The sequence below is a fragment of the Balaenoptera acutorostrata genome, chromosome 6 (genome assembly GCF_949987535.1).
Source record: "Balaenoptera acutorostrata chromosome 6, mBalAcu1.1, whole genome shotgun sequence".
Lineage (NCBI taxonomy): Eukaryota > Metazoa > Chordata > Mammalia > Artiodactyla > Balaenopteridae > Balaenoptera > Balaenoptera acutorostrata.
In genome coordinates this window covers 113,953,213-113,970,135 of record NC_080069.1, presented here as the reverse complement: position 1 = coordinate 113,970,135, position 16,923 = coordinate 113,953,213, and the positions used below count along the sequence as shown (strand labels likewise).

The 16,923-nt window shown below is 41.3% G+C and overlaps 1 protein-coding gene across 9 annotated transcripts in view; it reads left to right on the top strand.

Moving 5' to 3' along the window:
- Nucleotides 1-16,923, top strand: part of DENND1A (DENN domain containing 1A) — a 537,868-nt gene that overhangs the window by 369,997 nt on the left and 150,948 nt on the right. The gene's annotated exons all lie outside the window — the stretch shown is intronic.

The following is a 16,923-nucleotide window of genomic DNA, read 5'->3' as shown; positions in this document are numbered from 1 at the left end:
TGTACCATTAAAAAAAAAAAAAAAAAAAAGGGAGTTGGGAAGGTTAATACTGTTGTACTTTGCTGGGTTCCATGAAACTTGCAAATGTATTGCTTTCACTGACAATATTGTATTGTTCTCTAGCTGTGGATTTGGGGGAAGGAATATGGCAAGAATAGTCCATCATTTATTGGTGTAAAGGCCTGTTTACATACTTCATTTTTTTAAAAATAAATTTATTTATTATTTATTTATTTGGGGCTGCATTGGGTCTTCGTTGCTGATGTTTATCTCAAGCCCATGTGGATGCTTTGAACAGAAACATAATGTCCCTCCCTCCGCAGCCATTTAACCAAGCACTCTTCATCTGTTTCTCTCTTAAAATTTAAAGAACATCTCTTGTTCCTTCAAGAGTGTTAAGTATACACTGTTTAGCCAACGGGTAAGATTTGTAGGGCTTTTTAAAAGCTTGGCGAAAGAGAGCTCAGACGCTTCCAGGCTTCCAGTGAGGTGAACATACCACACCTCATCACTGATTTCCCAGAGCTCAGTCGGGGCCCTTTCTAATATTCTTTGGCCTGAAACTCACAGGTTTTTGTGTATGCACATGTATGCGGAGACCTTTACCATCTGCTTACACTCTCCTTTCTTTTACTTCATGCTTTCTGTAACCTGATTGATGCTCTTCTAAATCAGGCTTTCTTATGTGGTGATATATGTAATAGGACATTAAAATACGTATTCCCTTTTGACTCAATAATTCTACTTTTAAGGTTTTTTTTCTGGCAAATATTTCTAAATGGAGAAAGCCACCTAACCAAATAACATTGTTTATGTTAACTGAAGTTGGAAACAACCTTAATATCCAAAATTAAGGGGAGCGTGTAAGGTGATCTATTCCACTGCTATTCAATGGACTGTACCATACAGTCACTAAAAATGATGGTTATGAAGAATGTGGGCAACACAGGAAATGCTAAGGATACAATTCAGTGGAAAAAGCAGAATATTGAATTATACATCTACCATGACTATAATTAAGGAAAACAGCCAGATACTCAGAAGTAAGATTTTTAAAAGAACTTCCAAATTATCAACAGTGGTATATTAGGATAGTAAAGTTATGAGTTAACATTTTTTTCTCTCATTTTCTAAATTTTCTGTGATATGATTATTACTAGTTTTATGATGGAAAAATCATCTTTCCTCCTCTCTCCTGAAACACTTGAATCTTGCCTGTTGGCTTTATGGTTTGTATGTCTTCAGGACTGTAGTTTCTCTTTCTTCTCCATATTCTTTGGATAAAAAGATCACAAATGACTTAATGATGTGTTTTAAATCACTTAAACTTCTTGTTCTTCCTTGGTGGAATTTTTGAGGGATATCCAAGAGGTTTCTAAGCATGTGAAGAGAGAGAAACCATCTTGAGCGGTCTTCATTGGTGTGAGAAGGGGGAGAAGGCAAAGGGAGAAAGATACTGTTTACAGAGCACCTACAGTGCCCCAGGCCAGAGTAGTTTCCAGTCCTTCTATGCTGCATCCAAGCTTCTTCACAAGCTGGACGCTGACCCCAGGCAACCTCTCAGCCTCATCTTGCATCACTTCACTACTCATACCCCGTTTCCCAGCTACTAGGAGAGTGATCCCATTCTCCAAGGCCTCATGCTCTGTCACATCTCTATGCTTCTTTCCATGCTATTCCCTCTGGTTAGGATACCGTTCCTTCTCTGCTTGGCTAAACCTATTTGCTCTATAGGGCACTCCTCAAATGTCACTTCTGTGATGCTTCCACAGCTTGGCACTGGGATTTCATAACATTTTTCCCATACCTCTTTTATACCACGTACTGTATCATAACTCTTTCCCCTCCTAAGCATTTGGGCTCTACATGGTTGTGAACACAGCCCTAGCACAATGCATGGCTCACAGGGGCATTCAATGAATGTTTGTGGAATGAGTGAATGAATGAAAGAGTGAGCAAAATATGCAATCTGCTTTGAACTCTAGATCTTGGAAAACTCATTTATTCAACATTTGGCTCTTCACTTTGTACAGGTATCTGGAAAAGCAAAGATCTGCAAAGATCAGAGTTCCCTTTTTAAAAGAGACAGGAGAAATTCAGTGTACATTACAGCTACAATTTACTGGGTAAATTGAGTGCCAAGCATTTTGACTCTTTGGTCATGATTACTAAATGCCATTGGGATTTTACTTTACACCCTAAAAATGGATTTCTTCAAATTGCAAGTAGTTACCCATTAGTGAAACCATAAAATCAACTTAGTGGGTCACAGCAAGCATTTTTTTAAGTGGAGTTGAACAAGGAATATCAGAGTATATCTCAAATAATATGGGTAAGCATCAATTCATGAAACTCTTAAATATACATAATATACATATAATACTGGTTTACAAAGTATAATACATTCATTACTCTGCAACACAGTAAAAAAAAAAAAAAGGAAAACCCATTGATATTATTGTGACCATTTTAATCATTAAAACTCATACCTTTTAATGTGTGAACTACCATTTCATTGTATGGATATATACCATAATATATTTGACCTGATAATTTCAAGTTTTGCATTCTTTTTTTTTTTTTAATTTATTTATTTATTTATTTGTTTTTGGCTGTGTTGGGTCTTCGTTGCTTCTCACAGGCTTTCTCTAGTTGCAGCGAGCGGGCGCTACTCTTTGTTGCGGTGTGCGGGCTTCTCATTGCAGTGGCTTCTCTTGTTGCGGAGCACGGCTCTAGGCACGTGGACTTCAGTAGTTGTGGCTCGTGGGCTCCAGAGCACAGGCTCAGTAGTTGTGGTGCACGGGCTTAGTTGCTCTGCGGCATGTGGGATCTTCCCAGACCAGGGCTTGAACCCATGTCCCCTGCATTCGCAGGGAGATTCTTAACCACTGAGCCACCAGAGAAGTCCCCCAAGTTTTGTATTCTTTTAAACAACAGTATGATGGACATATATGTAGCTAAATCTCTATATCATTTACTTGAATTCCATGAATTGCTAGAAGTAGAATTTCTGAATCATATAAAAATTTATATAAAAATTTAAGGCTTTTGATACATGCTTTTTAATACCACCACCTCTGCCAAAAGATTATACCAGTTTTCACTTTTATCAGTAACATGAAAGTTAGCACCTACTTTTGAAAAATTGTTTAAAATTCATATAATTTTTTTTTGGTGGAAACTATATGCATGTGTAGCTATCCCAGTCACCTGTGTGAGGCCCAGCAGTCATTTGGACCCTGTACTTCTCTTCTGTGCTGTGAAACTGGGAAATGGACAGTGGCTTCCTAATTACATTCCTGTCTTCAGTCTCTTCTAACTCCAATCAGTTTTCTGGTCTTTCTAGAGTAAAGTCTTCCTTGACCCTCCCTCAGTAGTTGATTGCTCTATCCTTTGTATTCTCAAAGCACATGACACATCCTTCTGTTACAGCACTCGTCATGTTATATCGGAATTATTTTTGTCTTCTTGTGTCCTCTCTTCCAACCCCTCTAGGGTAGGGACTAAAAACTCTTCCTTCTTTACGTTTATATCTGCCCCAGAGTTAAATATATAGCATGTACTCAGTAAATTTTCACTGAGTGAATGACAGCATCTTGTTTAATTGCGACCTCAGGACTGGTTCAAATCACATTAAAATTGGGCTATACCATGTAGCTGACTGTCTGTGGGAGTCCAAAGGCAAAACTGGTTCGGGAGGGCACAGATTCAAGTAAGCCCGGAGCCTGCTTGCTGCCTCTCCTCTGGAGTACCCCCGCTCAGCATGCTGGTTGGAGAGAGAGCAGTCTGCTCAGAGATGGCCTTGCTTTGTTAGGCCATTGCTAACAGCTTTGTTGGCTGGACCTTCTCTATGCCATGTTTTTTCCAAGGCCCGGAAACCTCAGACTCTAGAGATGCTGCTCCAGGGCCTCCTAGGTGCTGGTGTGCCATCCTACCTTGTGAGTCAACAATGCATTTAATCCCAGAAGCAAGGGACCAGACATCACAGGCTGTCTGGCTTAGTAGTCTGGCCCGGGAAATGTCTGAGCTAATAGTAAACCTTGCAAAAAACCCATTCTTAAAATCCCAATAGGAAGAAAAATGCCGAGTGGGGAGATGGGCGGGCTCTGATTGTCTTGAGTATCTTATGTAACTCTTTATGTGTATAGGCCTTGTAGACTTAGTACCCTTGTGGAATTGATCCTTCTGCCACGTTAAAACATATATTGTTAGTATTCTCTAATAGAATGTTTATTCATTCAACAGGTATTTCCTATGGGGAAATGTTGGTCAAAGGTTACAAACTATAACATGAATAAGTTCCAAGGATCTAACGTACATTATGGTGACTGTAGTTAGTAATACTCTATTGCATACTTGAAATTTGCTAAGAGAGTAGATCTTAAGTGTCCTTATCACATACAAAGAAAAAGTAACTGTGTGAAGTGATGAATATGTTAATTAACTTAATTGTGATGATTATTTCAGAATATATACATTTATCAAATCATCACCTTGTGCACTTCAAATATGTATAATTTTATTTGTCAGTTAGACCTCAGTAAAGCCAGAAAAGACAAAAGAAACCAAAACAGGCATTCCCTGAGCACCTACTATGTGTCAGGCTTTGTATTGGGTATAATGGATGCAGAGATGATTAAGACATGCACCTTATTCCCAGTGAGGTCACTGGCTGGTTAGTAGAAGAGGTAACAGAAGGCTGGGCTGCCAGTATTGCCCCCACTTCTCCAATCACAGACCATTCTCTATTGCTGTAAATGAAGGCATAATCTGGAACATGAATGTCACTCTTCAACTTAAAACCCTTTAATGGTTCCTCATTTTCCTCTGGGTAAAATTCAAGCTCCGTAATATGGCCTTTTATGATCTAGTTTCTGCCCGCCTCTCCTGGCACATCTCTTGCCGCTCTCCTACCCACTTACACCAGCAGCTTTGTTTCTGTCCACAGGAACCATTCAGAGTGTCCCAAAGGGCAGACGCTTCTGGTTCAGAGTGTCCCAAAAGGGCAAATCAATAGCCAGTTCAGGATTGGAGATTATTTATCCAGCCAAAGTTTTCTGGATGTGTGCTCAGTGTGTTGGACCATAGAAACATGAAGATGTACAAGAAACAGTCACTGTTCCTGGAAAAGGAGAGATGAGCATACTGGGAGGCGGGAATGGAATACATTGAGGCTGGAGGTGTGAACAAAAGTATAATGCGTTTGGGCAGGGAATAATAGTTTAGTCCAGCTGGAGCACAGGGTGTGTGTTTGGGAGGGACAAAAGATGAGACCAAAGAAGTAGATGGGAAGGACCAGATGGGAAATGGTCTTCTGTCATAAAAACAAGTCTGGACTTCATATTTTGGGCAGTGGGTAATCAACTGAGGTAGTTAGGTCAGGTAATGACTAGACTAAGGGTGGAATGTTGGACCCAACCTCTTGTTGCTTCTCTGGTTCCTAGAATCTAGCCAAGCTCTCCCCACCCCAAATCTGATATTGGACTTGGGTCAGGGGACAGTTGCTGAAGAGAATTCTTATCAGTATCACCTATCATCATTATCCAGTCATTCATCCCTCATGCTTTAGGGGATTGTCTGTAGGTCTCTCTTCTGTGTTGGACCACTCTCCATGACAGTGTCCATTCCGTGACTTCTAAATTTCATGTAGGAAAGAAAGGATCATCGTGATCCAGTGGGCCTTGCCCTGAGTGTGTGTGTGTATGATTTGTCAACAATCGAGTATTTTATGGGAGTTTATGGGACTTAATTAAAGATGCTGGAGCAGGAGCGCTGTGGGACATCAGCAGAGACCTCAGCAATAAACCGCAACTCCAGGCTCTGGAATGCAGTAAATGTTTAAGAGACTTCCTTCCTTTCATTACTGAATTTTACTTTACTTTTATACCAGTAAAGAGTTGTGTTTTATTGGTTGAAATTTCTTGATTCCGTTTTCCCCAGGTCTGTTTAAAAGCTACGTTTTATCCTTGAGGATGTTTGGCTTGTGATAGGGGAAGTGCTGCCAGCGAATTCAATTAACTGGCAGAGCTCGCAGATATTAGACACGGAGTTCTTTTTTTCCTCCTTTTTCACAACTGCTACATAAACACAGCTGGGTTTAATATTTGTCGTAACAAAGATTTAACTTGAATCGTTTTACTCTGGGTAATTAATGCTTGGAATCTCGGCTACTTCTTCGTTCATTTGTGATCTGCATTTTTGACTCTGGCTATCTAGATAATGAAGTGTGCTCCTCTAGGTCTTTGCCCTGCCTTAAAACTGCTTAATATTTGGCCGTTCCCACTAGAGAGCAGATGCTTTTCTTTGCAAGAATTGAATTTCTGTCAGCTCTTTTATGCATCATGTGTTTGGAACTGTAAGTGGATCAAGTTGTTCATCACAGCAGGGACACTGTGAAACACATCTATTATACACACTTCCCACCACCCCCCTTCCTGTTTTGTTTTGTTTTTTTTTCTCCCCTGAGGAGGTGGAGATGCCCAGATCCCCTTGGGAGATATCTCACTCTGTGTGGATGTATCCATGTGATCCACCATGGATCCGGCCTGGCTACATCCCTAAGCATGGAAATCTATATCCATTCAGCCCAGGATTGTTGCTGAGACGAATCCTGCTTTTATCTTTGTAAACACCAAGCACTTCATTAACTCCCAAATACACATAAGTTTGGGTCACTAGATAAACCCACTAGGCTTAGCATAATGAGTGACATTTCAGTCATTGATGCCCCAGAAAATGTTAATTGTGAGCCCATTATTCTTTTTTATGCTAAAATAATGGCTTGGGTAGTTTTGGCTTTGGAGTTGGGTTAATGTGGAAGAATAGTCAGCATCTATTAGGCTCCTGCTGTGTGCCAGGTACTGTGTGAGAGGCTTTGAAAATCTTGACATTCAATCTACATAATAATCCTGAGGGGAAGGGGAGGTACTTTACCCCTTTTTTGTTAAATGAAGAGAAGAAAATAAGATGCCTAAAGACATCCAGCTAATAGCAAGCAGCTGAGTCAGAATCTGAACTCAGGGTTTGCTAGACATACATTCATTGGTTGATCAATGCATGGATTTATTATACATGTTCATTACATGCAGCCATTGCTCCATTTGGGTTGTCCCGTTCCACATCAAGTCTCAGGCCAGCTGATTGGCTTTTATGAACACCTTTGTATCCATCTAAATCTGAACTATTGGTGGTGATTGGAATCATTTATTTAGTTTTGCTTTTTCCATCAAGCTCAATGCAAATACAATCCAACTTCCCAAAGCAACCTACCATCTTCTTGCAGTTTTCATCTTGTGAATTTCAATCCCTAGATTCAGCTTTGAGCTGACAGCTGAGAATTCCAAATCTAAATAGTTTAGTTTGTCAACACAGCTTTGAAAAGCAGGAGTCTTGATGATGTTCCTACTGTGATATGCTCATCTTTTGGGCTTCAGATAATGCTAAAGGCAAAAGTGCATTCTGGTGCATTTTTCATCGATATCATTCAATTTGCAGGAGTCATTATGGGACATTCACATGTCTGAGTGAAAGACCGCTGATCTGTAGGATTAATTATAGTTAAATGGAAAGGTGGCTTTTGCTCATGAAGAAAGTCAGTCTCTTGGTAAACATTTTTAGTTATGAATAACTTTAGTCTTCCTCCAAATACTTTTCATTAGAAGCAAGCATTAGTGTCCTGGTTCATTAGCAATAGAGTAACTGCTTTATTGTTGATCTGCAGTCCATTTTGTTGTTGAAAGATGTTGGTATCTTTTTTAAAAAAAATTGAAGTATATGTTGTAAAAAAAGCATGCATTATAACTTTCCTTTTACAAGTGTGTATCTGTCTTTTCAAAGGTAACTTACATTTGTATTTTGTGCCTTGTGTTTGCAAGAGACTGGTTCTTGGTTTATTCATGTTGACAACTGAAAAGCCTTAGACCTAATTAAAAGAATTTCCACGAGCACCTTTACTGAACCATTTCATTACGCGGCACTGCACAGATTGCATTGTGAAACATGGTGATAGTTTAAATCTGACCTTTAAACCTAAACTGCCAGAAGTAAGGGGGAGAAAACCCTTCTTTGAAAATACTCCATGGATACATACATACACAGGCATACGTGCATGAACATATATGGATAGAAATAATCTTTTTATTGAATGACCACCTAATATTATAAATACACATTTACTTTGAGCTCAAGTCTTGTAACCTTTAGTGTTCAGCTGCATTAATTGTGTGTGTGTATGTATGTGTGTATGTGTGTGTGTGTGGTGTGTTAAAACTAAATTGTTTTTTAGGGAAAACAAAGACAATTTCACTTCGGGCAAAAAAAGAAAAATGTGTTTGGAGGAAGATGAGTATTACAAATAGATAGAAAAATGCAAAGATCTTTGCTCCTGTGTGTTTCCATTTACAATGCTGAGGTGCTGGGATTAACCAGGCAGGGAGGGGGCTGGAGTGCACTGTGAGTGCAAGACTCCTCCTGAGCTTTATTTGGCAGAGAGTAGAAATGGACCTTTTTGTTTTAAAATTGTACTTTTTTACTCCAAGAATGTCATCCTGAGGACTTGATAGTTTGTTCTCAGGATGCTCAACAAAGCCATTATAACATGTAGTGAAGTAGCCACTCACATAATGAAAATTGATCCTTTTGTCTGACAAAAAGCTGCTTAGAATTGTAATGCTCACCTCTTAACTTTGCGACTTAATACTTGGTCCACAAGATGTCAGGAGAGGCAGAGGGAGCAAAGACCTGGGCCCCTGGGGTCATAGCCAGCCCCAGCTTGGAGCTCCGCATAACCAGCACAGCCCCCACACCCCCATGGAGAACCAGGCTCTTTGAGGGGAAAATCGGATGCAGAAGAAGCAATTAAAGCCAACCGAGGTCAAGGTACAACCATGTTCTCGAGTAAGAAACAGAAAAGCGAGGAATGAAAGGAGGCAATAATGGAGATATATTAAGTTGTGGAAAAAAATAAACCAGTATCGTGGACAAATCTAATTTGCTGGTCTAAGAAATCCTGGCAGCAGTAAGAATTAATGGAATAGCGCAGACTTTGGAGTAAGACAGACTGGTGCTTGACTTTAGCCTCTGCCCCTTGCTGTACTATCTGTGTGAGATGGGGCTGAGGCTCACTTTTCTCATCTGTATAGTGGAGATAACTGTCCCTGCCTGGCCCACTTGTTCTGAAATTTTAATACAGTGCTGGGCATGAAAACACCTACCATGGCTTTTGGTATCTAGTAGAGTGCTTGATAAATACTAGTTCCTGTTCCTTTTTCCTGATGAATTCCTGGTTTTCTCAGAAACTATTACTGGGAAAGAGAGTGGGGTGAGATTGCCTTTACATATCAAGACTTTTTGCTTCAAATTTAGGCAAGAACTAACTAAGGCACAGAGAGATGCACCATGCCATTTCATTGCCCATGTGAAGGTAGCAGAGGAGCCAATATACACATGCCCCTGAGGATAGGAAAACAAGGCAATAGTTCCTCCTCCCCTCTCCAGACCCAGACATTCCCCAGGAGATCTTATAACAAAGCCTTGATGTCTAGTTTATTCAGGAAAGGAAGAATCAATTTGCCTTAGTCCTTAAGGGCTATTTTTTAAACGGGGAGAGAAAGTAATTCTATTGCCCCCCTTCCAGCTGCTGCAGGTGTCTAATTTGTCAAAAAAAAAAAAAAACTTTTAACTTCAGTTCTGACACTGAGCAGTTAATGCAAGCGGACCCCCTGCCCAGGCTGACTTGAGTCAGAGTTTGAGAAGAGCTATATCTCTACTTGCAGTGTTGTGCCAGCACTGAGGGTGGCCATGGTCCCTGCCTCCCTAGAACCTTCAGTCTAATGGAAGAGACAGACGTTAATGGACTGTCACATAATACATCATCACTTTGCTGTTTGTCTCTGAAGGAAAGGCACAGGGAGAGTATATGACAAGGGAAGCTTGGCCTAATCTGAGGGGGTCAGACCGAGGCAGTGGTATTTGAGCTGAGATCTAAAGGATGAATAGTAGTTGATCTAGGGCCTTGGGTTGTCCAGTATGGTAGCTACTATCCACATGTGGCTATTTAAATTTAAATTGATTAAAATGAAATAAAATTCAGTTCCTCAGTCGAAGCAGCTACATTTCAAGTGCTCAATAGCAGCTACCACACTGGACAACACAGGTGACCGATTATCTGTGGAAAGGCCTGTTGCACGGTGCTGAATGCTAGGCAAGGGGGTGATGGTGGAGAGAGCACTCCAAACAGAGGAGTTAGCCTATCCAAAGGTCCTGGAGTATAAGAGAGGCCAGGGCAACTGGAACCCAGTTGGTGTGGCCGAAGCCATGGAGGGGGTGCAGGAGCCTCGGATCTGAAAAAGGCTGGAGCCTTGCAGGCCAGGCTAGGACTGTCTTTATCCTCAGAGCAACAGGGAAGCTGCTGAAAGATCTTAAGGTGCCAGCACTGATGGAAGGAGGTGGATAGGAGTGTCTCAGAGGTGGCTAGGTGAATAGCATGCCGTCCTTATTCTCCTCTCCCCCTACAAATTGCAACCAAGTGATGAAGAAACAATCTTATACTTGTTGAGTGGTATAAATTGCAAGGGTTATCTTCATCGTAGCGGGAAGGAAGATATGTATGCTGCTGGTTATACAAAAAAAGCTAAATATGATGATGAATACAATGGGAGAGCCCCTTTTGAAGTAGTAATAAGCTAACTTGCGGCTGGTCTGGGGGAGCTTGACTGCAAGCCCTCGGGAGCTGGGCCCTGATCATATGCAGCTCTGTTCCCAGCAAATCTCCAGCATGGGGCCTGCAAAGATTAGGTCTCAACCAAAGTAACAGACTAATGTGCCCGGAGAAAGAGCTATTTGTTCTGACAGGGCATCACAGAAAGTCAGCAGCTTTTTAAAATTTTTTTAATAGAAGAGTTTTGTTAGAGAATGAGATAAAGAGTATCCCAGGCTTAGGGATAGTTTTGAGGCCTCTGAGATTGAGTAGAAGATAAAGTTGGAAACAGAGCTGGAGCCAAACCCATAGAAGGCCTTGAATATTGTGCTAAGGAACTTGGACTTTATATGTTAGCACCATGGAGTCACTGAAAATTTTAGAAGAAGGAAGTGATATGATTCAACCTCTCGTTTTAGAAAGATAATTCAAAGTGCAAAGGATGGATTAGACCAGGAAGAAAATAGGAGAAGGGCCACCAGTTGAAAGACTGGTGCAGTAGTCCAGGTACTAATTAAACAAAACACAAAGCCAGGCAGTTTTTTATGTCTGTTCTCCATTTACATCCATTATATTTTAATCCTCACAATGTATGTATGTTACAAATACCTCATTTTACAGCAAAGGAAACTGAAGCTCAGAAAGGTTAAGAAAGTAAGGAAGACTGATTTCTAATCTTAGACTTGGCTTTTGTGACTCAAGCTCTACACTCTACTGCCTGAGGAGTGCACGGGGATAGAGGAGCAAGTGAAGCCAAGAGACCCCAGAGGCAGAGCCTGCAGTGACCAGGGCAAACAGGAAGAGGGTGCGGGATGGGGTGGGGAACGCTGCATATGTTACTGGACATGTGGCACGTGCAGTGTTGTGTAAGACTGGCCCCGTTGTCCACTTTAATTCACTCAGCGACCAGGGCTTCATTTTCCTTGCAATTTTGGTTGCATCTTAGTGATGACCTTCTGCAAAAGGGAAATGGATGAGTATCAATTTCTCCCCCCGTCCTTCCCAACTGAGACCATTTCTTCCAATGATCATTCACTGAAGAATGTGATCCTAGACTTTCCTCCAAGCACGGAGGCTCGGCCATTGGAAATGCCTTTTAAGATGTCAAAACACTCACTCATCTGTTCTTTTATTTAGCAAAAAGTGCTGAATGATGACACTGGGCCAAGTACTGCTGGACCACTGCTGGCCCTTCTAGGAACTCACAGTCTAGCAGGAAAGGTAGTAGACACTACAATTCACTGACAACTCGCAGTCCAAGGGGTCCCAGGCAGGGCGTCATTAAGCCTGTCTTAGTGGTCAGGGAAGGCTTCACAAAGGAGGGGACATTTGGATTCCCTCTTTCCCTTAACCCAAGGCAATGTTTAATTTGACTATTAAAGAAAAATACCTCATTTAAATTCTTTATTATAAAAGTAACATGCTTTTTGATAAAGCATAATCAAAACAATCAGAAGTGCATAAAATAGAAAGTGAAAGCATCCCTACATGGTTAAAGTTTGATACGTGGCATTTTAGATTCTTACTACATATATGTAAACATCCATATATATAAATGATTTATATATATATATATATATATTTTAATGATTCATGTTATATACATTGCTCTGTAACTTGTGTTTTCTCCCCATTTGGGTATAGTTTGTGGACATCTTTTCATGTTAGTTCACAGAGTACTGCCACTTTTTTTTTTTTTTTTTTTTAGCAGCTATGCAATATTTCAAGGATGTGGTATAATTTACCTAATAGGCCCCTACTCATGGACATTTGGATGGTCTTTCAAAGGGTAAATAGATGTTCACAAGTAGGACAGAAAGGGACAAGGGACAACTCCATCTGAGTTGTCAGCATGTGTTTAGGTTGGAGGGTAGTATATGCTCCTAGATAGCAATTCAGTGTCAGTCAAATACCCATTAAGGGGGGCCAAGGGAAGCGAGACCAGCTGAGGAAGGCGTCACAGACTACTCTGAGGAGTTGGGATGTGTTCCTGCAGGTGGTGGTGGCCAAGGGTGGGGGCATTGAAGGATTTTGATAGAGATCAGATCCATATATTTCCAAGAATACTAACACAGCTATGGGTGGGTGGCATTGAAGGAAAACTAAAGACAGAGAGCCCATCTGATCTGGGAAACTACTCCACTGATCTGGGCCAGAGAAGATGGGCAGCACAGGGCCAAGGTCATGGGCACTGAGAGATTCAGGATATATTGGCAAGAGGGTGGTAAGATGTGGAGAATGGTTGTGGGAAGGGAAGGAGAAGAATGGAATCTAACATCTGAATCTAGCCTAGGAGACTGGCTGGATGATGCTGCGGTATCCAAGATGGGAAAAGAGGAGGAGGAGGGAAGTTAAGATGCTGACAAGTTCAATTTTGTACTCTCTTCCCTTCGTTTTCTGTCTCCCTCCTGATACCTCATTAAAGGAGGAAGCCACCCTCGCTGGCTTTTCTGTCCCCCCAAATTATGCCTGATGATCCCTGATGTTAATGATTTGACCAGCACCCCCAGGAGCACTCAGAGCAGGTTTGGTTTTAGATGTATGATTGTGGGTTATTTAAGCCTTAGATTCTCCTTCCTCACTTTTATTTAAAGGACAGTATGCTATCACCAGTTATCAGTTGTGCATATACTTCAAGTTTCAAAGTTTGAAGTGCTGACAAAAGCTTCTCCTTGTTGTAGGGTGAGGAGAGGTCTTCAGAAGTCTTGGCCTGAGTGGTCACAGGGGCACCAAGAGCCCAGGACCACTTGGCTGGTTTCAGAGCAGCTGGGGCGGGCAGGAAGGCACACACTCCTATTTGCTTAGTTACAATCAGCAATGACTTCTTTGTGTAAAATGGTAATGAGGCCATTAGGAGAGGCTCACCTGAAGTGCAGCCTTGTGAGTCCAAGGTAATTAAACACCTCCTGAACGAAAGCAAAAGGCCAGGGAAGGTTAAGTGAGGAATAATCTGCGGCACAGGTGGCCCAAGGGCTTTGAGGAGACAAAAGAGAGACACTGGCTTGTACCGTTTCAAAGGATGGAAATGTCACCCTCGTCCCCGGGAAAGGCAGGACTTTTATTGTTTGGAGGGTGGGAAGTGGGCAATATTTTTAACATTTTAATAAAGCATATTTCTTTTTCACATTGCTATTTCAAGTTGGAGGTCCATGACAGACTGCCGGGGCACTGAGTGACCTGCGCTGCTTCTCGTGGGCTCTCACCACGGCGGTGCTGGGGCGCACGTGTGCCAGAATGGGGTGGGGGGGGGGTGGTCACGATAAAACGAATATTTCCACCCAGGTGTCATGACAGACTCCAAGCTGCTTGCAGAGGAAAATTGTTTTCCTTGGCCCACCTCTGAGTGGAGATGGCGTTGGCTGCCCGCTCACCGCATGTTCCCGTCCCTTCTGACTTAGCCGAGAAGTAGATCATCCCACCTTCACTCACTAGATTGTCCAAGCATGTGGCACGCCCCTTGAGCAGCAGCACAGGATTTCTTCCCCTACGCTCAGTAAACACGGATTATTTTTATTTTAAAAGATCTGGCAAAAGAGAATTTTTGCCATTCGGTTTCTTGCCTCAAAATCTCTGCTGTCTCCACATAAAAGCTTATACATGAATGTTTTTAGCAGCGTTAATAATAATAGCCAAAAAGTAGAAACAACCCAGGTGCCCATCAGCTGATGAAGAGATAAAATGTGGTCTTTCCATACGATGAAATATTATTCAGCTGTGAAAAAGAAGGAAGTACTAATAAGTGCTACAATGTGGATGAAACATGTTTATAATGAGCAGTATGCTAAGTGAAAGAAGCCAGTCACAAAAAAAAGACCACCTATTGTATGATTCCATTTGTAAGAAATGTCCAGAATAGGCAAATTCATAGAGACAGAAAGTGGATCAATGGTTACCTAGGACTGGGGTGAGGGAGGAGGGAAGCAGGATTAGTGGGGAGTGAGAAGTACCTGCCAATAAGATGCGTTTTCTTTTTGGGGTGATGAAAGTGTTCTGGAATTAGATAATAGTGATAGTTCTACAACATTGTCACTGTACTAAACTACTGAATTATATATTTTAAATGAATGAATTTTATAATATGTAAAATATATCTTAATAAGCTATTACAAACCCCTTATCAGAAGCTTGGTAATAAGAAATAATGTCCATGGAGCATTTCAAGAGTGTATGTAATCCATCCCAGATTCTTAATATTTTTAGGTTCACAGGCACCTTTAGGAACCTGAGGATAGCTATACAGCCTGTACCCAGAAAAATGATCATTACTCATTCATATTAAAAATTTGTAGATGATTCATGGACCACCTGCATCTAATTTCCTATTTCATCTTTAAATTTTACCCTAAATTTTATCCTTAAATAGTGTCAGGGGCTTCCCTGGTGGCGCAGTGGTTGAGAATCTGCCTGCTAATGCAGGAGACACGGGTTCGAGCCCTGGTCTGGGAAGATCCCACATGCCATGGAGCAGCTGGGCCCGCGAGCCACAGCTGCTGAGCCTGCGCGTCTGGAGCCTGTGCCCCGCAACGGGAGGGGCCGCGATAGTGAAAGGCCCGCGCACCGCGATGAAGAGCGGTCCCCGCACCGAGATGAAGAGTGGCCCCCACTTGCCGCAACTAGAGAAAGCCCTCGCACGAACCGAAGACCCAGCACAGCCAAAAATAAATAAATAAATAAATAAATAAATAAAATTAAAAAAAAAAAAAAATAGTGTCAGGCTGTTAGGTAGTCCTATATCTAAGCCCCATACAGATTCCTGAAATGTGCTCTTCATATGTCACCTACATGCTTAAAAACAGTCATTAGCTTTACATTTATCTCAAAATGAAGGAAAAAATTTCTTAATGTATTCACAGCTCTTGACCCCTGCCTTTCCCTCTATCCTCATTCTAAGCCATATTCTCCATTCTCTCCACTGAAGCCACAGTTCTCCCTAGTCTCTGAACTCCTCCTCACTACAGTGTCTTTGCAAATGCTGATCCCTGTGTTTGGTACACTGTTCCTTTCCCTCTTCGCGAGTTAACTACTTCAGCTCATCCTTCGGATCTCAGTCTAAGCCTGTTTCTCTCCGGGAAGCCTTCCTTGACCTCCTTGGTGAGCTCTATCACAGGCTTGTCATGGTAGCAATGTCATATGTATTGGTATTTTCTTCACGAGAGTATAAGTTTAATGAGGGGAGGACCCTTGTCTGGTTTTGCTCACCGTTGTATCACCATTGACTCAAGGCTACCAAGTTGCACAATTCCAGGGACACTTTTCACATGGAACATAGTGTGAGTGGTGTGCCCGGAAGTTGTGCAATATGGCTTCCTGAGATGGATGGCATATTGGAAACAGACCAGGAAGCTTAATGTTGTCTCTGATGTTGAGGGCAACAACCGTCATGTCACACAATCTTTCCTACATTGAGGACTCATAGGAAAAAATCTTTTTTCATTCTCACTTTCAGGAAATTTTGTGTTCATGTGTGCAACTGCTTTGGACCCAAAGAATCTCACAACTTCTCATGTTTCCCTTTTTGCTTTGCCATGACTTTCTTGTCTATTTTGTTTTAATCTGTTGGGTGCCTATCTATAAGCTATATAAGTGTGTTTCTGTAAGTCTATGTAATGACTATTCCTTTAGAATATGAGGTTTATAATAATATACATATTATATATACTTTATATATATTTAATAAATATATAATTTATAGTACATTTAATAAATATATATTTAGAGTATGAGGTATATGATAATATATATTATAATCTGTTATAAATAAGCCATTTATTTCTAATATTTGTAAGTAATCTGAAGAGGAAATGGAATTGGAACTAAAAAAATTTGTGTATCTTGGGCTCAGATTATAAGACTTCAATTAATATTCCAACTTGGTCACTTCTTGGGTTTGTTACTAGGCATGTAATATAACCTCTCTGAGACTGTTTCACCCTTGTAAGATGGGAGCACAATCCCTTTCCTACAGGATTGTTGAAAGAATTAAGTAAGAAAATTTATGTGAAAGCAATTAACCTGGCACATTGAAACTGCTTAGAAAGTGGTTTTGTTTTTGTTTTTATTAGATACTCTCTAATAGGAGCGAGATTTATTTAAATTTCAAAAACCTGCCCTAGGGGGCTTCCCTGGTGGCGCAGTGGTTGAGAGTCTGCCTGCCAGTGCAGGGGACACGGGTTCGAGCCCTCGTCTGGGAAGATCCCACATACCGCGGAGCGGCTGGGCCCGTGAGC